We start from the raw sequence: 22,912 nt of genomic DNA, 5'->3' as shown, positions 1-22,912 counted from the left end.
GTTGGAAGTGTCAAACAGAGACCAGAGAGGGATGGGAGAGAAAAAATGTTTAATTACTCAACGTTCCAGATTCATGATCTTACCAAGTTACAAAACGATCACAAAACATCATAGTTACTACTTTAGTTTAGTAGCCGTCCATCCTACAGCCACAACAAAATAAAGATTGTGCCAGGAGTGGCCACAAGAGTATAGCAATGTAACAATTGCTATACACAATGTAACACATGGACATTTTAGAAAGCATAGCGTTTGTAATCAGCTAACTTCGCTAGCTTTCTGCTTGCTAGTGAAATCAAACAAACACTTTGGTAGTGGGTCGCTGACCGTACATGCCGTTTCTGCAATCATGACAACTTTCGAAAGTTTGAGGATTTGAGTGAGTCACTAAAGAAAACCAAGTCACGAATTGATAACCTGTTTATTCAATGCGCCATGTCTAACTCCAACTTTAAGCCGACCGTAGTTAACGTTAGCTAACAAGCAACAATTATATGCCATCTCAAAAAATCTCGATGTAACAAGTGCAGTATCCGCTCGTGAGTTGGGCTGCTAACATTGGCACTCTTGCTTTAAGTATTCTCTGCGAGCTATATAGTTGGTATAATTTACTCCACTGAAACTTAACCTAGCTGGGCATATCCTGAAACACAGTCAAGTCGACAATTATTAACGTTAGCTAGAGAAACTTGCAGGAGCTTCCAACACAAGGTAATGGGGGCGGGGCGCAACCAATGCACAGATGGTTTTACAAAATGATTGAGGATTAACTACCCCTTGTTCACATAGTTACGGCACGAATGATGCACTAGTCAAATTTAGCGAGCAAGCCAGCTAGCTGTCTTTTGTCAATTGTTTGGTAGCACTTGAGAACCAAGTCGCTAATTGACAGTCATTGATTTTAAAATTAGCCAGCATCTCTGCCTGAGACCTCTAACGCCCAGAAAGAAAGCTCTGATTCAAACTCTCATTCACCAGTTCTCCACGCGTTATAGTATCAAAATATGGAGTTTCGCTGAGCAACTACTGGTATCATCATTTACACTCGTTACGGCCGGTAATTAACATCCAAAAAGGTGTCGATAACGTTAAACATTAACAAGCAACCGAGAAAAAGGCCTATTCTGCAAGGAACAGTTGGAGATGCTCCAATACTTTTTAAAAAGTTAGTTTATTAACTGCATGGCTTGCTAGCTTACCAGTTAACTAGTTACAAGCGAAAACAAGTTTGAAATGTTTGATAACGTTACCACATAGCATTGCTAACTATCTAGCAGGCTACAATGATGGAAGTAGCGTTTTAAAATAACTGGAGTTATTTACCTCACTTTTATCGTTCTACCAATTGTGTGCAAATTAGGTAGCACCATAACGTTAAATCAACGTACCTGATACAGTTCAGATGAAATAAGAAAAGCTTTTACAAAGTGGTCTCGTAAAAATTGAAATTCCCAGACCAAAATCTGTCTGGGAGAAGATCCAACTGTCGATAATACACTAACTCCACCCAGTAAAGAAATACATGTGCCTCTCCAATTTAATTGGCTTGGGCATTTCACACGTATCAGAGAATGCATTGTGATTGGTATCCTCCACCAGTCTGTAAATGTCGGCGTTTTCTATTGGTGGCCTAAAATTATTTGCATGTTGTGTTGGGGTGGTGAAGTGGCTCCCACTACTGAAAATATATTGTAATTGAAATGATTTTCCATTTACAGTAGTATCCAATGATATTTGGTTGGAAATATTGCCTTTCAGTTTCATTTTGAAATCAATGTGGAGCAGAAACAACACAGGATCATTTTTATCTGAACAGACTAAAGATTATTTTATTTTTTAAATAGGCCCAATTTAGTATCACAGAGTCATGTGTTCCAAGTTCAACAGCAGCAGCATCAGATGACTTACAGTACCAGTCAAAAGTCTGGACACACTCACTGATTCAAGGGTTTTTCTTTCTTTTTGCTATTTTATACATTGTGGAATAATAGTTTGGACATCCAAACTATGAAATAACACATATGGAATCATGTAGTAACCAAAAAAGTGTTCAACAAATCAAATATATTTTATAATTGAGATTCTTCAAAGTAGCCACCCTTTGCCTTGATGACAGCTTTGCACACTCTTGGGTCTCTCAACCAGCTTCATGAGGTAGTCACTTATATTTCAATTAACAGGTGTGCCTTGTTAAAAGTTAATGCGTTTTAGCCAATCAGTTGCGTTGTGACAAGGTAGGGTTGGTATACAAAAGATAGCCCTATTTAGTAAAATACCAAGTCCATATTATGACAAGAACAGCTCAAATAAGCAAAGAGAAATGACAGTCCATTATTACTTTAAGACATGAAGGTCAGTCAATCTTATATATTTCGAGAACCTTTTAAGTTTCTTCAATTGCAGTCGCAAAAACCATCAAGCGCTATGATAAAACTGGCTCTCATGAGGACCGCCACAGGAAAGGAAGGCCCAGAGTTACCTCTGATGCAGAGGATAAGTTCATTAGTTACCAGCCTCAGAAATCGGCAATTAACTGCACCTCAGATTGCAGCCCAAATAAATGCTTCACGGAGTTCAAGTAACAGACACATCTCAACATCAACTGTTCAGAGGAGATTGCGTGAATCAGGCCCTCATGGTCAAATTGCTGCAAAGAAACCTCTACTAAAGGACACCAATAATAAGAAGAGACTTGCTTGGGCCAAGAAACATAAGCAATGGACATTAGACAGGTGGAAATCTGTCCTTTGGTCTGATGTGTCTTTGTGAGAGGCAGAGTAGGGAAACGTACGATCTCCGTAAGTTTGGTTCCCACCGTGAACCAAATGGAAGAGGTGCGATGGTGCTTTGCTGGTGACACTGTCTGTGATTTATTTAGAATTCAAGGCACACTTAACCAGCATGGCTACCACAGCATTCTGCAGCAATACCGTGTCCCGTGTGGCTCAGTTGGTAGAGCATGGCGCTTGCAACGCCAGGGTTGTGGGTTCAATTCCCACGGGGGGACCAGGGTTCAATTCCCACGGGGGGACCAGGATGAATATGTATGAACTTTCCAATTTGTAAGTCGCTCTGGATAAGAGCGTCTGCTAAATGACTTAAATGTAAAATACGCCATCCCATCTGGTTTGCGCTTAGTGGGACTCTCATTTGTTTTTCAACAGGACGATGATCCAAAACACACCTCCAGGCTGTGTAAGGGCTATTTGACCAAGGAGAGTGATGGAGTGCTGCATCAGATGACCTGGCCTCCACAATCACCCAACCTCAATGCAATTGAGATGGTTTGGGATGAGTTGGACTGCAGAGTGAAGGAAAAGCAGCCAACAAGTGCTCAGCATATGTGGGAACCCCTTCAAGGCAGTTGGAAAAGCATTCCTCATGAAGCTGGTTGGGAGAATGCTAAGAGTGTGCAAAGCTGTCATTAAGGCAAAGGGTGGCTATTTGAAGAATCTCAAATATAAAATATATTTTGATTTGTTGAACACTTTTTTGGTTACTACATGATTCCATGTGTTATTTCATAGTTTTGATGTTTTCACTACTATTCTACAATGTAGAAAATAGTACAAATAAAGATAAACCGTTGAATGAGTAGGTGTGTCCAAACTTTTGACTGGTATTGTATATCAACAGCTTTACTTGTGAAAACAAATAAAGAATGGACCACCTTGCTGCAGGGTAGTGCAGCAGCACACACAAAACAACCATTAGCACTTTCGCTTGCCATCAAATATCCATTACAGAGCAGATATTCGGTTGCGGGCACTGAGGATCAATAGATGCCATTAAAGTCTAGGAGGTTGAGCGTTCATTATTAATGCATTGATTGCCTCTCATTGTATGTTTGTAGCGAAATGGATCGATGGCCTTGTCTTTGTTTATAACCTTGACATGCTAGTACTTACTGCACAAGGTACATTAAGTTACTTACTAGTACATTGCCACTGTGTTGTACCAATTAACAGGACTGTGCTACAGAGGTCTAAAGGGACACTCACAACACTGTCATGTGATAGGGTCATATGTCAAAAGGCCTACATCTTAAACATCAAACCATGATGAAACCAAAACCAACATCTTAATTTCAGCCAACCAAATAATACATAAAATAGACTGAGGGATCACATTTTAAATATGTATTTTGTCAGAAGGTTTTGAAAGGTAAATATCAAATAGGATTAAAGCACAAATGTAAAACAAAAGTCTGTCTTTCTTCACACATCAAAGTAAAAGTAACATCCAACTCACTAGCAGAAGATGAACATAATCACAGTTGAGAGGCACATCCACCGATTCATTCCAAGAGATCCAGATGCAAAATAAAAGCAAAGGGAGAATTAGGCCTATAATTAATTTCATAGTCTCATATGCTTTCAGAGGTTGTGCAACATAAGATCACACCCATATACTGTAGACTTTAAAATGAGAAGTAAGTGAGAAATGATGTACCTCAATTGTGTTTTTCCTGTTTAAGCCACAAATGATCAATTACAGATTACAGACATAAATCCTAGTTCCAGTTGATTAGCATGATATGTGCTGTGATACTACCAGGGAATCAAACTGTCCTCTGTTACCGTCCCAGGATTGTTGTTTCTAATCAAATCCCGAAACATGGTAACAGATTTACCCCAAGGGATTAGTTAGAAGAATTATCACAATCCACCAACTGGCCCGTAGATATCAAATGCATAAAAAAACGAGTGTATTAACAGATACCCTAGCTGCTTACTCTTTGACAGCAAAGAGGTTGCTCTAGGTTAATAACATCCCCGGCGGTAGAAGAGCTAGGTCAGGTTCGCCTTCGATGCGGCAAATTCCAGTACATCTAGGTCTCCTTACTGCGGACCAATGAGGAGGGCTAGCGTTAAAGGAAACAGTGCATTAAGAGGGAGAGAGACAAAGTACTTGGAGCAGTAACTCTGTCACACTCTGTGTGCACGTAAATCCTGTTGATGCTATCATGGGGCAGAGTCTTGAACACAGCCAGCCTGGTTAAAAAGATTACTTTATAAGGCAGTGTGTTTGACTGATGATTGAGTTGACAGCAACTGCTCTCTTCATAACCTTTTCATGCAATAGCCTCTCTGTAATGTTATAAATGGATTCCATGATGCAGGATGACTTTGCTGTGTACAGGTGCCTGACAGTGGAGCCGATTGAATGTCTCAAATGCCATGAATTGTAATCCTCCACTTTATAATCTGTTTTATGACTGCACGCACATGCCTTTAATGACTGACATTCAGTACATACCACAATCAATTACACATCTTTGAGATGATTACGTACATTTCAAGAATATTTCAGTGTAAGAAGAGGTCTTTTGATTTTTGTGAAACACATACACAGCTACAATTTACATGTAAAACATCTTAAAATGGCGGTTCTATGAATGATAGCTGTTGTATAACATTGCACCCCAATTTTCATTATTCTATTTACTATGAAAAATTCAATCACAAAACATGCTCTGTAACAAGAGCCAAAGTTCATGTGGTACACATATCCTGGAGGAAGGAACTGTGAGCAAATATAGGCGTTTCAGATTCTCACTCACCTCAGAGATTGTGTACTTAAATTGACATAGGCACCAAGAGATACGATGGGGAGATAGGTGAACGCCTGGAGTGTCTGTCTGCTTCTGTTCAGTTAAAGAACGAGTCGCCAAACTGGTCCTGCTATTACACCTGTTCCCTTTTTGTGATAGCAGGTATCTCCCCCACAATCTGAAACCAAATCCAGTGGTGTACAGTTACAAAACACAAACAAAGGCGTTAACGGTAGAAGGAAGAACATACATGAGCCTTTTTTTTCAAGGCATTGTTTGTTCCGCAAACAATACAGGTGTTACCTGGGGAGAGGATGGTGAACAAGGAAGAAGTATTGTGGTGTACTTTTAAAAGATTGTATGGAAATATAACATTAATTAAACCTTTGTAACATTTCAATACTGTATAAGCTCAATGTTGCATAATGACAAACTACTGGCTTGTTTAGAGATATGCCCTTCACTTCAACGTGTGTGACTTCTGTCTTTATTACAGGAGGGCGTATATTATGTATTGATTTAATCAGTCTTTTCCTGACAGTTATTTAAATACAAGAAAGAAAGGCGACATACAGTTATAAGAACTCTATTCTATCTAGTTTGTGTCTCGTTTGTTCTAGGGCTGGGTTGGGGTTGTACACTAGGCCATCTACACAGCATGTGTGCGTTACCATGTCCTGAGGTCATCCGTTACAAGAATGGGTGTGGCCTAGTCTAATTGAGGTTAACAGGGCATAAACTGATACTATCACCACCTGCTGCTGGCTATTTGTTTTCAGGAAGTACCAGTACTCAGGCACAGAAAAGTGATTGACAACTTTCAAAAATTTGTGAGAAATTAGTGCTCTGAATTTAGCTGACCTTGTCTATACAATATTGTAATCACCTCACCCCATTATCATTTAGCTATTTTATCAGTTAACAGAAACACTGTGTTTCAGTTTCAGTAACAGTGTCAAAGCACAGTGAAGGTTGACGCTTGATCATGAATCAGTTCCATTAAATTACACATCAGTCTTTTGTACGGGTTTTTGTTCAGATCCCTGCTGCTCGGTCTGAACATTAACACGCATCTCTTGCGGTACGGATTTGGACGCTTAAGGTCCTAATCTTTCATATCAGAGAGAAATAATTTCCAAAAAACAAAACGTTAAATTGATACACACCTTTATAGGGTTAATGTTCCCACGAGGCCATATCTCCATGTTACATTACGTGTTTACAGAAGACAGAAGGACCACCTGTTATTACATGCACCCGAAAACATGTATTGTATGTAATGGACGAAGGCTGCCAGAAACGTGTTGTCATATATAGTTTTAACCGGCTTTATCACTGTTGAAGCCGAGAGTTTTTTTTCATTGACAACACGTTTCTGGCAGCCTTCGTCCATTACATACAATACATGTTATAGAAAAAAAAAAAAAAAAGTTATAGAAATGCATTTGCTAATGTCTACATTTGTTTTTGCCACGTTCATTCTATTACAGACGCCTTAATGCTTACTTTTAAATTATATTATGTGAGCTAAATATACTCATTTAAATAAAAAATATATAGAAAAACATTTTCATTAAGGTATACTTTTTTGAAAGTACTAATGTTACTGTCCCCACTACAACAAAAATACTTGAAAACATGTAATTTTGTCCTTGAAACATTTAAATGAAATACTGTAGAATTCCGTTCATTCCTATGGAGGACTGGTTTTCTGAGGATTACCAATGTGGCCTACCTGTAACGGTTTTCTTCTGTGGAAGAAGGAGAGGACCAAAGCGCAGCGTGATTAGTGTTCATCATGTTTAATAAAAGACAATAAACTGAACACTTCCAAAATACAAAACAACAAACGTGAAAACCGAAACAGTTTTATCTGGTGCAGACACACAAAGACTGAAGACAACCACCCACCAAAACCCAACAGAAAATAGGCTACCTAAATATGGTTCCCAATCAGAGACAATGACTAACACCTGCCTCTGATTGAGAACCATATCAGGCCAAACAAGAAACCCCACATAGAAACAGAAAAACTAGACTATACCCACCCAACTCACGCCCTGACCACACTAAAACAAAGAAAATACAAAAGAACTATGGTCAGAACGTGACACTACCGTTGGCTTCCAAGCCAATACATAGCATTAGTAATCCAGGGTTTCTATAAATCTTTGTTTAAAACTCTACAGTAATTGTGCATTTTGCATTTGTGAAATTATTTTTGCGTGATATGAAAGTTGTGGGCTTTATATTTCTAGAACCGTATTGCAATTGAGAATCGATTCACATTTAGATTGAGTATTTGGCTGCCAGAGCCAGTCTACCTATGAAAATAACATATACAGTAGCTAAGGTACTTGGACCTTAATAAGCAGTAAAGGTAAGGTTAGGCTCCATACAAGTATTGGGCTAAGTAAAGGTTACTAATCAACATCACTACATCTGTATTTGAAAATGTTATATATTCTGAAGAGTGAACTATGGACACTCTTACTGAGAGTTGTGGCTGCTTTGAGTGATGTATTGTTGTCTCTAGCTTCTTGCCCTTTGTGATTTTGTCTGTGCCCAATAATGTTTGTACCCTGTTTTGTGCTGCTACTATGTTGTGCTGCTGCCATCTTATGTTGTTGTCATGTTGTGTTTCTACCATGCTATGTTGTTGTCTTAGGTCTCTCTTTATGTAGTGTTGTCTATCTTGTCATGATGTGTGTTTTGTCCTATATTTGTTATTATTATTATTTATTTTTTATCCAGCGCCTGTCCCCACAGGAGGCCTTTTGCCAGGCCATCATTGTAAATAAGAATTTGTTCTTAACTGACTTGCCTAGAATGTCATAATATACCTAGCAAACATTTAAGTGATAATGCCCTCGAAGCCGGTGTTTGGAGGATTTATTGCGAGGGCCGGCAAACCGTGCCAATATATCCTCCAAACACCGGCTTCGAGGGCATTATCACATTTATACAACGGGTTACCAACATACTCAAATAATGATTGACATATTTTCTCTAAAATTTTTATTTTGATCAATTTATTCATAGTATTTCATCCTTCCACGAGATATAGTCCAAATCTAGGGTTGCTAGAGACGTGACCCAGTCGTTCAGTCTTTTTGTTCTATATCTACGGACGCGACCCAATCGTTCGTTCCATACTGGCTGTCAAGATTCTTATCCCTTACTTGCTAGCTAGCCAACTACGGCATACTTACAGTCACGTCAAAAAGTGCAGCCAGAATAACAGCAAAGTAGCTTCATTTGCATTTTTTTAACCTGTTTTCTAGTGATATTTATTTAGATACATCCATAACAATGTGCTAATGAGGCGGTGATTTCGCATGGCATAGAAAATGTGCTCACTCGTCAGGACACTGTTGTTCAGAGGAGCAAGCCAAAAACACAGCAACAGTAACAGAATCACGTCAAACTAAAGCTGGAAAGATTGCAAATTAGCTGTGTTTTCTTTTACCTTTTAAAAAATCTATGTTTTTGTATATATCCATAAAAATGATGCCAGGTGATTCTTGATTTCAACTGGCTGAGAAACGCTGCCTGCCTGTCTGTCTCGTTCCGACATATTCATTACTATGGACAGCAGGAGATCAAATTTCAATACTGAAACAATGTTGCAAATGTTAGAGAGACAGACAGCAAGGTTTATATAGATCTCCGCTGTTGAAAACAACATTTTTGTGTAAACGAAATGTGAGATAATGGCTAGATGCTTTTATAGTGGAAATGAAGTTATAAATTGCCTGGCTGGGCTGATGAGACAGTGGATTGTGCAGTCAGATGGAACAGAGAAAATAGGCACTTAAACGTCATAGATTTAGCCGGTGTTAATTTGTGGAATAGACACCAGCGGGAATGCGGTTTTAAGCAATCAACATTGTTGTATAAATTATATCAAGTAACGTTTGTTTTTGTCATAAGCGTATGTAATTTGACCATTTTGAGCATCCGTTGTCTTGTGTTTACATGTGTAGTGAGTTATGTTAGTTAGCGAGGAGTAAGCACACATTTTGCAGGTTTGCTGCAAAAAGTACCATTTAACTTTATGCTGAAAACAAATGCTGGACATTTTGTTTTTATTCTCTACAATCTAGCCTTTCAGTATGCTAGCGACGTTACTAGCTAACTTGAATTAGACGTATTTTAACAGATGGCAGGAGCTAGTTAGCTAAAGGTAGCTAGCTAGAGAGTAATATAAGACTGAATGCCACGGCTTGGTCACGTGTGAGTTAACTATCCTTACTCCAAATGCTATGTAGCTAGCTAACATTAGCTGGTTAGTCTCATTTAGGTTGTCCTGCTCAGACTTCACTTCTTAAATCTATTAGAGGGATTTGCCTGCTTCAAAGAATGCTTGCAGTCCGAGAACATCAATGTGCAAACTGCACGAAGCCCCACGCTAAATTTGACAAAGGAAGCTAATCAAAACGGTTTCTACTTTTCTGTATTACCTCAAGGTCAGGTAAACTTCTTTGGAATGCAGCCGGTCACTGGGAATGATTATGCTGTCGAGCTCGAGATGAGCAGCAAGGAACATGACAACGACCTCTTGCTGTCACCTGCACATGATCCATCGACTGATATAGTGCTAAATACGGCTGCTAGAATCCTGACTAGAATCAACAAATTTGATCATATTACTTCAGTGCTAGCCTCCCTACACTGGCTTCCTGTTAAGGCAAGAGCTGATTTCAAGGTTTTACTGCTAACCTACAAAGCATTACATGGGCTTGCTCCTAACAATCTTTCTGATTTGGTCCTGCCGTACATACCTACACGTACGCTACGGTCACAAGAAGCAGGCCTCCTAATTGTCCCTAGAATTTCTAAGCAAACAGCTGGAGGCAGGGCTTTCTCCTATAGAGCTCCATTTTTATGGAATGGTCTGCCTACCCATGTGAGAGACGCAGACTCGTTCTCAACCTTTAAGTCTTTATTGAAGACTCATCTCTTCAGTAGGTCCTATGATTGAGTATAGTCTGGCACAGGAATGTGAAGGTGAATGGAAAGGCACTGGAGCAACGAACCGTCCTTGCTGTCTCTGCCTGGCCGGTTCCCCTCTCTCCACTGGAATTCTCTGCCTCTAACCCTATTACAGGGGCCGAGTCACTGGCTTACTGGTGCTCTTCCATGCCGTCCCTAGGACGGGTGCGTCACTTGAGGGGTTGAGTCACTGACGTGGTCTTCCTGTGGGCTATACTCGGCCTTGTGGGCTATACTCGGCCTTGTCTCAGGATGGTAGGTTGGTGGTTGAAGATATCCCTCTAGTGGTGTGGGGGCTGTGCTTTGGCAAAGTGGGTGGGGTTATATCCTGCCTGTTTGGCCCTATCCGGGGGTATCATCGGATGGAGCCACAGTTTCTCCTGACCCCTCCTGTCTCAGCCACCAGTATTTGTGCTGCAGTAGTTTATGTGTCGGGGGGCTAGGGTCAGTCTGTTAAATCTGGAGTACTTCTCCTGTCTTATCCGGTGTCCTGTGTGAATATGAATTTAAGTATGCTCTCTCTAATTCTCTCTTTCTCTCTTTCTTTCTTTCTCTCTTGGAAGACCTGAGCCCTAGGACCATGCCTCAGGACTACCTGGCATGATGACTCCTTGCTGTCCCCACTCCACCTGGCCGTGCTGCTGCTCCAGTTTCAACTGTTCTGCCTGCAGCTATGGAACCCTGACCTGTTCACCGGACGTGCTACCTGTCCCAGACCTGCTGTTTTCAACTCTCTAGAGACAGCAGGAGCGGTAGAGATACTCTTAATGATCGGCTATGAAAAGCCAACTGACATTTACTCCTGAGGTGCTGACTTGTTGCACCCTCGACAACTACTGTGATTATTATTATTTGACCAATGTCATTTATGAACATTTGAACATCTTGGCCATGTTCTGTTATAATCTCCACCCGGCACAGCCAGAAGAGGACTGGCAACCCCTCATAGCCTGGTTCCTCTCTAGGTGTCACGCCCTGACCTTAGAGATCCTTTTTATGTCTCTATTTTGGTTTGGTCAGGGCGTGAGTTGGGGTGGGCATTCTATGTTTTGTGTTTCTATGATTTTCTATTTCTATGTTATGGTTCTCAATCAGGGACAGCTGTCTATCTGATTGGGAACCATACTTAGGTAGCTTTTTTCCCCACCGTTCTTGGTGGGAGGTTGACTTTGTTTAGGGCACATAGCCTTTGAGCTTCACGGTTTGTTTTGTATTGTTTATTGTTTTGTCGGCGTCATTTGAGTTAATAAAGGGAACATGTACGCTTACCACGCTGCACCTTGGTCCGCTCCTTTCAACAGCCGTGACAGAACTTCCCACCACCAAAGGACCAAGCAGCGTGGTAAGAAGGAGGACTGGACATGGGAGGACATTTTAAATGGCAAGGGATCCTGGACGTGGGAGGAGATCCTGGCCGGGAAGGATCGCCTGCCCTGCGAGCAGGTAGAAGCAGAGAGGAAGGCGAAGGCAGCAGCTAAAGCGGAGCGGCAACGTTATGAGGGAACACGGCTGGTAAGGAAGCTCGAGAGGCAGCCCCCCCCAAAAAATGTTGGGGGGGCACACGGGGAGTTTGGCAGAGTCAGGTTGGAGACCTGAGCCAACTCCCCGTGCTTACCGTGGCGAGCATGTGACTGGTCAGGCCCCGTGCTATGGGGTGATGCGCACTGTGTCTCGGCCGAGCATTCACAGGCCGGTGTGCTCGGTACCAGCGTCCCGCATTTGCCGGGTGGAAGTGGGCATCCAGCCAGAACGGGTGGTGCCAGCTCTGCGCTCGAGACCGCCAGTGCGCCTCCACGGCCCAGTGTATCCGGTGCCTCGGCCAAGGTAGAGGCCTCCTGTATGTCTCCCCAGCCTGGTGAGTCCTGTGCCTGCTCCCAGTGCCAGGTCTCCTGTGTGTCTCCCCAGCCTGGTGAGTCCTGTGCCTGCGCCCAGCCCGGGGCCTCCAGAGACGGCCTCCAGCCCGGAGCCTCCAGAGATGGCCTCCAGAGACGGCCTCCAGCCCGGAGCCTCCAGCAACGGCCTCCAGCCCGGAGCCTCCAGCGACGGCCTCCAGTCCGGAGCCCCCAGCGACGTTCTCCAGTCCGGGGCCCGCAGCGAGGGTGCCCAGTTCGGGGCCCGCAGCGAGGGTCCCCAGTCCGGGGCCCGCAGCGAGGGTCGGCGGCGAGGGTCCCCGCACCAGTGGTGCCACCAAAGTGGGGTGAGCCAGCGGTGGAGCAGGGTCTGCGTCCCGCACCTGAGCCGCCGCCGCGGATAGATGCCCACCCAGACCCTCCCTTATAGGTTTAGGTTTTGCGGCCAGAGTCCGCACTTTTGGGGGGGGGGGGGTACTGTCACGCCCTGACCTTAGATCCTTTTATTTCTCTATTTTGGTTTGATCAGGGCGTGAGTTGGGTTGGGCATTCTATGTTTTGTGTTTCTATGATTTTCTATTTCTATGTTTTGGCCGGGTATGGTTCTCAATCAGGGACAGCTGTCTATCGTTGTCTCTGATTGGGAACCATACTTAGGTAGCTTTTTCCCCCACCGTTCTTGGTGGGAGGTTGACTTTGTTTAGGGCACATAGCCTTTGAGCTTCACGGTTTGTTTTGTATTGTTTATTGTTTTGTCGGCGTCATTTGAGTTAATAAAGAGAAAATGTACGCACACCACGCTGCACCTTGGTCCGCTCCTTTCAACAGCCGTGACACTAGGTTTCTTCCTAGGTTTTGGCCTTTCTAGGGAGTTTTTCCTAGCCACCGTGCTTCTACACCTGCATTGCTTGCTGTTTGGGGTTTTATGCTGGGTTTCTGTACAGCACTTTGAGATATCAACTGATGTAAGAAGGGCTTTATAAATACATTTGATTTGATATAGTTGCTGCTGAGGAAAGTCACTTGCATTGCAATGTGAAGGAGCTCATCGCCCCTGGTAATAAATATATATATATATATAACCTATTATCATCACAGAAATGCGCTAAATGAGTGGAACCTGGTCTCTTTGATTCCAAAGTTTGAGGGTGGGGCGTGACAGCTTTTCATTGACTCTGTGTAAAACAGCATCTACTTCTTCCACATTGTAATTTGGAACAGCGATTGAGGAAGTCGACTAAACCATTCCATTGTTTCTGCAACTACATCCCTAACAAGCAATGTTTACAATGTGTTCTACCCTCTTGTGGCTTTGAGACTCTATTGACTCTTGTCAAGGAGTGACATTTAAGTAGTCCAACCTCAATGGAAAATTGAAAGACTTAACTTCACTAGCTACTTGCTGTTTATTATCTATGCATAGTCACTTACCCCTACCTACATGTACAAATTGCCTCGACTAACCTTGCACCCCTGCACATTGACTCGGTACTGGTACCTCCTTCATATAGCCTCATTATTGTTACTTTTTTTGTTGTAAATATTTTCTTAATTGCATTGTTGGTTAAGGGCTTGTAAGTAAGCATTTCATGGTAAGGTCTACACCTATTGTATCTGGCCCATGTGACAAATTTAAAATAAGATTTGAAAAATAAAACTATTATTAGAGAATTGTGAGAACATTCTCTTCTCACTGTAACATCAAAGGGAAAGTGCATTCCATAGTCATTAGATGACATGCTGCACAAACAGAGCCCCCCTTCATTTAAAAATATATATAATTCATCGAAGTACATTATATTGTTATGTACTGTCTTGGTGGTGGCCAGTTCCATGGCTTAATATCAGAAGTTCTAGGATCATCGCTCTCACACTGCATCACAAGATACTGTTTGCATGCTTGTTGTCAAAACAGCACAATGGATGGGGTGGAGTCACACCACAGCAGGTTGGTGGCACCTTAATTGGGAAGAATGGGCTCGTGTTAATGACTGGAGTGGAATGGTATCAAACACATGGTTTCCAGTTGTTTGAATCCATTTACTCCGTTCTGGACATTATTATGAGCCGTTCTCCCCTCCGCATCCTCCTGTGAGTCACACACATAATCCATTCAGTCAGACCATACATTTTACTATGAGCAGTTTTTTTCTGTTGCTCAACTACATTCAAGGAATAGCTTGTGTTCACTAACTTCAACTATTCATTACATTCACCCAGAGTCTTGGAGCGCTTTTGTTGGAAATTATGTCTGCGATATTTGGAGGATTCATCTTAGCCATTTTCTTGCTGTCATCATCTCCCCCTTGTTCCTCAGAAAATGAAATGGTGAAGAGGATCAAGAAGAGACCCCAAAAGCCACATGGAAGGAAACAGAAGTCCAAGTCATCAGAATGCTCTGACAATCTCATGTCAGAACTTCCATTCGCAGCTACAGCAATATGGAACAACCTTGGTTGTAAACAGTTTATGCATTTTATTTATGCATTTATATCTATTTTAACTTAAATTAACATCTCCAGACTAATATAACATGGTTGTAACATACCTTTTTATAGAGAGGATGAGTTCAGTAGTTACCATGACAGGGCTGTATGCTGGTGGCACCAACTCTGTAAGTCTATAATGACTGGTTATCTGCAGTAGTTGCCAATTGATGCAAGGACCTTCCTTGTACCGCAGCTGCCCTTGAATTCAAATTTCTTCCAGCTGCCTAGTGGCGATAAATAATGCATTGTTGACTTGACTGGCGGTTGGTTTTACAGGAGGGCAGTCAAATCCAAGTACAGAATAACAGAATCACACATTTGTCTCTTGTAAAACACTAATATCATTGTGCTACATTTCCCTAGTCACCAAGCCAGAGGCCAATTTGAAGAAGAAGCGAAAGAGAGGTGGGTGTTTGGTTAGAGAGTGAGGAGGATGCAGAGAGAAAGAAAGCACAAGGCCCAAACTACTTTGTTTCAATACCCATCACAAATCGTAAAGTACAATTTTATGAATTTGTTATTTTGTTTGTTGAAAAGTAAATGTTATATATTTATTTTGGGGTATTTCTCAAAAGTTTCTCCACATGAACTCACTGATAATTGGAATAAATTACTGCTTGTTTCACTTCAAATGTGATCACAAGGCAACTGCTGGAACTGAATGGCCAGAGAGTGAATGGCATGCGCTACTTGTGCAGATCCGTGCAGGCCCTGGTGATGCAGAGAGACTCCAGACTCACTCGGGCTCTGGTGCCTGTAGCCAGTCTCCACATCACGCTGGTGACCCACTTGGCCAGTCAAGAGGAAGTAAACTTGTGAGTATCTGCAGCTGATCTCACCTATTTCAACCAAACAGCCACCCTCTGTTTATAGATGGCAGATGCCATATTCTGTCTGTTTCTATATCCTACACATTTGTAGTGAGACTATTGATTAAAATATAATTTGTCCATAGGTGAAAATATTCAGTGCAGTGTGGTATTTTCTGAAAACATACAGTAAAACTCAATGTAGGCAACCACTCATACTTTTTTGAACCCCCATAGCCACTAAATATATAGTCCTAGAACTGTATCTCCCTATGACTAACACATGGCTACATGTCTGACTGTGTACACATCCCAGGAAATGTATATTTGCATCAATAAATACTGCAGGGGTAAATGTATGTATTAGCCTGACTGGCCAGTGTGTGACTGTGGTGGAAAGAGGATGAAGTAGAGAGAGAGAGGGATGGAGGGGATTAATGCTGTGCTCTGCTGACTGCAGGGCAGTGTGTGCAGTGGCCCAGATGAAGGCATCGCTGCAGGACCTGCTGCGGGGGCGAGAGCTCATCCTGCCCTTCCACAGCATCGGACACTTCAGGAAGATGGCGTTTTGTAGAGTTGGCCCAGGGAGAGAACCTTGTCAAACTGGTCCAGATCGCAGGTGGGTTCTACTGCTAGTCGGCTGCTGCTCCCCCACCCAACCCCCCTCTCCTTACTCTCCCTCTTCCCATCCTCCTCCACCTGCTTTTATCCCATGTGCGGAATCTTTGACGTCACTCACCGTGCCTTTCTAGCTGTATATTGATGTGAGTTGGGCTGCCAATTTTAGAATAAATCTGTGTATATGAGGATTGTTTTTAGCCATTTTAAATGGTATACTTTCATAAATTATTATTTAAGCTGCAATATCAATTATTTATACAGCACATTTCAGACATGGAATGCAACGCAATGTGCGTCACAGGAGGAAAAAAAAATATCGAATTAACAATGAAAATAACTTAAATATTTACTACATAAAAGGATAAACTAAAGAATAACAATTAAATGAATGACTAAAAAGCACCCTAAGGAAAAGCGACGCTAAAAAGGTGTGTTTTAAGAATGTCCACAGTTTCATTCCCCCTTTACTCAGTAATTTGTTGGAGCACCTTTGGCGGCGATTACAGCCTCGAGTCTTCTTGGGTAAGAAGCTACAAGCTTGGCACACCTTTATATGGGGAGTTTCTCACATTCTTCTCTGCAGATCCTCTCAAGCTCTGTCAGGTTGGATGGGGAGCGTCGATGCACAGCTATTTTCAGGTCTCTCCAGAGATGTTCGATCTGGTTCAAGTCCAGGCTCTGGCTGGGCCACTCAAGGACATTCAGAGACTTGTCCCAAAGCTGTGTGCTTAGGATCATTGTCCTGTTGGAAGGTGATCCTTCGCCCCAGTCTGAGAACCTGCTCCAGAGTGCCCAGGACTTCATCAAGGATCTCTCTGTACTTTACTCCGTTCATCTTTCCCTCGATGCTGACTAGTCTCCCTGTCATGTTTTGTCATTGATCATCATGTCTTGTCCCTGTGCTTCCCTCTGCTGGTCTTATTAGGTTCTTTCCCTCTTTCTATCCCTCTCTCTCCCCCTCCCTCTCTCCCTCTCTCGCTCTCTCTCTCTATCGTTCCGTTCCTGCTCCCAGCTGTTTCCCATTCTCCTAACTACCTCAGTTACTCTTTCACACCTGTCCCCTATTTTACCCTCTGATTAGAGTCCCTATTTCTCCCTCTGTCTTCCGCTTCTGTCCTTGTCGGATTCTTGTTTGATGTTTGCTGTTCTGTGTCCTTGTTCCGCCCTGTCGTGTTTTTGCCTTCTTCAGATGCTGCGTGTGAGCAGGTGTCTATGTCAGCTACGGCCTGTGCCTTCCTGTAGCGACCTGAAGTCTGTGGTCGCGTCTCCAGTCGTTCCTCTCTACTGACGAGAGGATTTCAGTTTCCTGTTTTGGATTTACCTTTGATAATATCCAGGAGAATCATTGTTTGTTTAAGACTGGAATAAAGACTCTGTTTCTATTACGTCGCTTTTGGGTCCTCATTCACCAGCATAACAGAAGAATCCGACCAAGATGGACCCAGCGACTATGGATTCTCTCAACACTGCCATCGAGTTCCAGGGAGCAATGCTCGGCAGACACGAGCAGGAATTGTTTGCTGCTCGTCATACCGTTGAGACCCTGGCCGCTCAGGTCTCCGATCTCTCTGGACAGTTTCAGAGTCTTCGTCTCGTGCCACCAGCTACTTCCTGGTCTTCCGAGTCTCCGGAACCTAGGGTTAATAACCCACCATGTTACTCTGGGCAGCCCACTGAGTGTCGCTCCTTTCTCACCCAGTGTGATATTGTGTTCTCTCTCCAGCCCAACACGTACTCAAGAGAGAGAGCTCAGATCGCTTACGTCATATCACTCCTTACTGGTCGGGCTCGGGAGTGGGGCACAGCTATCTGGGAGGCAGGGGCTGAGTGTTCTAACGATTATCAGAACTTTAAAGAGGAGATGATACGGGTTTTTGATCGTTCAGTTTTTGGGAAGGAGGCTTCCAGGGCCCTGGCTTCCCTATGTCAAGGTGATCGATCCATAACGGATTACTCTATAGAGTTTCGCACTCTTGCTGCCTCCAGTGACTGGAACGAGCCGGCGTTGCTCGCTCGTTTTCTGGAGGGACTCCACGCTGAGGTTAAGGATGAGATTCTCTCCCGGGAGGTTCCTTCCAGCGTGGACTCTTTGATTGCACTCGCCATCCGCATAGAACGACGGGTAGATCTTCGTCACCGAGCTCGTGGAAGAGAGCTCGCGTTAACGGTGTTTCCCCTCTCCGCTTCTCAACCATCTCCTCCCACCGGCTCAGAGACTGAGTCCATGCAGCTGGGAGGTATTCGCATCTCGACTAAGGAGAGGGAACGGAGAATCACCAACCGCCTTTGCCTCTATTGCGGTTCTGCTGGACATTTTGTCATGTCATGTCCAGTAAAAGCCAGAGCTCATCAGTAAGCGGAGGGCTACTGGTGAGCGCTACTACTCAAGTCTCTCCATCAAGATCCTGTACTACCTTGTCGGTCCATCTACGCTGGACCGGTTCGGCTGCTTCCTGCAGTGCCTTGATAGACTCTGGGGCTGAGGGTTGTTTTATGGACGAAGCATGGGCTCGGAAACATGACATTCCTCTCAGACAGTTAGGAAAGCCCACGCCCATGTTCGCCTTAGATGGTAGTCTTCTCCCCAGTATCAGATGTGAGACACTACCTTTAACCCTCACAGTATCTGGTAACCACAGTGAGACCATTTCCTTTTTGATTTTTCGTTCACCTTTTACACCTGTTGTTTTGGGTCATCCCTGGCTAGTATGTCATAATCCTTCTATTAATTGGTCTAGTAATTCTATCCTATCCTGGAACGTTTCTTGTCATGTGAAGTGTTTAATGTCTGCTATTCCTCCTGTTTCTTCTGTCCCCTCTACTCAGGAGGAACCTGGTGATTTGACAGGAGTGCCGGAGGAATATCATGATCTGCGCACGGTCTTCAGTCGGTCCAGAGCCAACTCTCTTCCTCCTCACCGGTCGTATGATTGTTGTATTGATCTCCTTCCGGGGACCACTCCCCCTCGGGGTAGACTATACTCTCTGTCGGCTCCCGAACGTAAGGCTCTCGAGGATTATCTGTCTGTTTCTCTCGACGCCGGTACCGTGGTGCCTTCTTCCTCTCCCGCCGGAGCGGGGTTTTTCTTTGTTAAGAAGAAGGACGGTACTCTGCGCCCCTGCGTGGATTATCGAGGGCTGAATGACATAACGGTTAAGAATCGTTATCCGCTTCCCCTTATGTCGTCAGCCTTCGAGATTCTGCAGGGAGCCAGGTTCTTTACTAAGTTGGACCTTCGCAACGCTTACCATCTCGTGCGCATCAGAGAGGGGGACGAGTGGAAAACGGCGTTTAACACTCCGTTAGGGCATTTTGAATACCGGGTTCTGCCGTTCGGTCTCGCTAATGCTCCAGCTGTCTTTCAGGCATTAGTTAATGATGTACTGAGAGACATGCTGAACATCTTTGTTTTCGTTTACCTTGACGATATCCTGATTTTTTCACCGTCTCTCGAGATTCATGTTCAGCACGTTCGACGTGTACTCCAGCGCCTTTTAGAGAATTGTCTCTACGTGAAGGCTGAGAAGTGCGCCTTTCATGTCTCCTCTGTCACATTTCTCTGTTCTGTTATTTCCGCTGAAGGCATTCAGATGGATCCCGCTAAGGTCCAGGCTGTCAGCGATTGGTCCGTCCCTAAGTCACGTGTCGAGTTGCAGCGCTTTCTCGGTTTCGCTAATTTCTATCGGCGTTTCATTCGTAATTTCGGTCAAGTGGCTGCCCCTCTCACAGCTCTGACTTCTGTCAAGACTTGCTTTAAGTGGTCCGGTTCCGCCCAGGGAGCTTTTGATCTCCTCAAGAAGCGTTTTACATCCGCCCCTATCCTTGTTACTCCTGACGTCACTAAACAATTCATTGTCGAGGTTGACGCTTCAGAGGTGGGCGTGGGAGCCATTCTGTCCCAGCGCTTCCATTCTGACGATAAGGTCCATCCTTGCGCTTACTTTTCTCATCGCCTGTCGCCATCGGAACGCAACTACGATGTGGGTAACCGCGAACTGCTCGCCATCCGCTTAGCCTTAGGCGAATGGCGACAGTGGTTGGAGGGGGCGACCGTCCCTTTTGTCGTTTGGACTGACCATAAGAACCTTGAGTACATCCGTTCTGCCAAACGACTTAATGCTCGTCAAGCTCGTTGGGCGTTGTTTTTCGCGCGTTTCGAGTTCGTGATTTCCTATCGCCCGGGAAATAAGAACACCAAGCCTGATGCCTTATCCCGTCTCTTTAGTTCTTCTGTGGCTTCTACCGACCCCGAGGGGATTCTCCCTGAAGGGCGTGTTGTCGGGTTGACTGTCTGGGGAATTGAGAGACAGGTAAAGCAAGCACTCACTCACACTGCGTCGCCGCGCGCTTGTCCTAGTAACCTTCTGTTCGTTCCTGTCTCTACTCGTCTGGCTGTTCTTCAGTGGGCTCACTCTGCCAAGTTAGCTGGCCACCCCGGCGTTCGGGGTACGCTTGCTTCTATTCGCCAGCGGTTTTGGTGGCCTACTCAGGAGCGGGACACGCGCCGTTTCGTGGCTGCTTGTTCGGACTGCGCGCAGACTAAGTCGGGTAACTCTCCTCCTGCCGGTCGTCTCAGACCGCTTCCCATTCCTTCTCGACCATGGTCTCACATCGCCTTAGACTTTATTACCGGTCTGCCTTCGTCTGCGGGGAAGACTGTGATTCTTACGGTTATCGATAGGTTCTCTAAGGCGGCACATTTCATTCCCCTCGCTAAGCTTCCTTCCGCTAAGGAGACGGCACAAATCATCATTGAGAATGTGTTCAGAATTCATGGCCTCCCGTTAGACGCCGTTTCAGACAGAGGCCCGCAATTCACGTCACAGTTTTGGAGGGAGTTCTGTCGGTTGATCGGTGCTTCCGTCAGTCTCTCTTCCGGGTTTCATCCCCAGTCTAACGGTCAAGCAGAGAGGGCCAATCAGTCGATTGGTCGCATATTACGCAGCCTTTCGTTTCGAAACCCTGCGTCTTGGGCAGAACAGCTCCCCTGGGCTGAGTACGCCCACAACTCGCTTCCTTCGTCTGCTACCGGGCTATCTCCGTTTCAGAGTAGTCTTGGGTACCAGCCTCCTCTGTTCTCGTCCCAGCTCGCCGAGTCCAGCGTTCCCTCCGCTCAGGCTTTTGTCCAACGTTGTGAGCGCACCTGGAGGAGGGTCAGGTCTGCACTTTGCCGTTACAGGGCGCAGACTGTGAGAGCCGCCAATAAACGTAGGATTAAGAGTCCTAGGTATTGTCGCGGTCAGAGAGTGTGGCTTTCCACTCGTAACCTTCCCCTTACGACAGCTTCTCGCAAGTTGACTCCGCGGTTCATTGGTCCGTTCCGTGTCTCTCAGGTCGTTAATCCTGTCGCTGTGCGACTGCTTCTTCCGTGACATCTTCGTCGCGTCCACCCTGTCTTCCATGTCTCCTGTGTCAAGCCTTTTCTTCGCGCCCCCGTTCGTCTTCCCTCCCCCCCCCCCGTCCTTGTCGAGGGCGCACCTATTTACAAGGTACGGAAGATCATGGACATGCGTTCTCGGGGACGTGGTCACCAGTACTTAGTAGATTGGGAGGGTTACGGTCCTGAGGAGAGGAGTTGGGTTCCATCTCGGGACGTGCTGGACCGTTCGTTGATTGATGATTTCCTTCGTTGCCGCCAGGGTTCCTCCTCGAGTGCGCCAGGAGGCGCTCGGTGAGTGGGGGGGTACTGTCATGTTTTGTCATTGATCATCATGTCTTGTCCCTGTGCTTCCCTCTGCTGGTCTTATTAGGTTCTTTCCCTCTTTCTATCCCTCTCTCTCCCCCTCCCTCTCTCCCTCTCTCGCTCTCTCTCTCTATCGTTCCGTTCCTGCTCCCAGCTGTTTCCCATTCTCCTAACTACCTCAGTTACTCTTTCACACCTGTCCCCTATTTTACCCTCTGATTAGAGTCCCTATTTCTCCCTCTGTCTTCCGCTTCTGTCCTTGTCGGATTCTTGTTTGATGTTTGCTGTTCTGTGTCCTTGTTCCGCCCTGTCGTGTTTTTGCCTTCTTCAGATGCTGCGTGTGAGCAGGTGTCTATGTCAGCTACGGCCTGTGCCTTCCTGTAGCGACCTGAAGTCTGTGGTCGCGTCTCCAGTCGTTCCTCTCTACTGACGAGAGGATTTCAGTTTCCTGTTTTGGATTTACCTTTGATAATATCCAGGAGAATCATTGTTTGTTTAAGACTGGAATAAAGACTCTGTTTCTATTACGTCGCTTTTGGGTCCTCATTCACCAGCATAACACTCCCAGTCTCTGCCGCTGAAAAACATCCCCACAGCATGATGCTGCCACCACCATGCTTCACCGTAGGGATGGTGCCAGGTTTCCTCCAGATGTGACGCTTGGCATTCAGGCTAAAGTGTTCAATCTTGGTTTCATCAGACCAGAGAATCTTGTTTGTCATGGTCTGAGTCCTTTAGGTGTGTTTTGGCAAGCTCAAAGCGGGCTTCCACTCTACCGTAAAGGCCTCATTGGTGGAGTGCTGCAGAGATTGTGGAAGGTTCTCCCATCTCCACAGAGGAACTCTAGAGCTCTGTCAGAGTGACCATCAGGTTCTTGGTCACCTCCCTGGCCAAGGCCCTTCTCCCCCGA

At 44.7% G+C, this 22,912-nt stretch overlaps 1 protein-coding gene across 3 annotated transcripts in view; it reads right to left on the bottom strand.

The window, feature by feature from the left end:
* The window catches only part of LOC120024086 (band 4.1-like protein 2), a 106,746-nt gene extending 105,274 nt beyond the window's left edge, over positions 1–1,472 (bottom strand). For all 3 annotated transcript variants that reach the window (XM_038968211.1, XM_038968214.1, XM_038968213.1), the window contains exon 1: positions 1,389–1,472. The gene's annotated coding sequence lies outside the window, so the exon portion shown is untranslated. The remainder of the gene's footprint in view (positions 1–1,388) is intronic.
* Between the last annotated feature and the right edge of the window lie 21,440 nt (positions 1,473–22,912).

The sequence above is a fragment of the Salvelinus namaycush genome, chromosome 29 (genome assembly GCF_016432855.1).
Source record: "Salvelinus namaycush isolate Seneca chromosome 29, SaNama_1.0, whole genome shotgun sequence".
NCBI classification, from domain to species: domain Eukaryota; kingdom Metazoa; phylum Chordata; class Actinopteri; order Salmoniformes; family Salmonidae; genus Salvelinus; species Salvelinus namaycush.
This window is presented reverse-complemented; position numbering and strand designations above follow the sequence as displayed.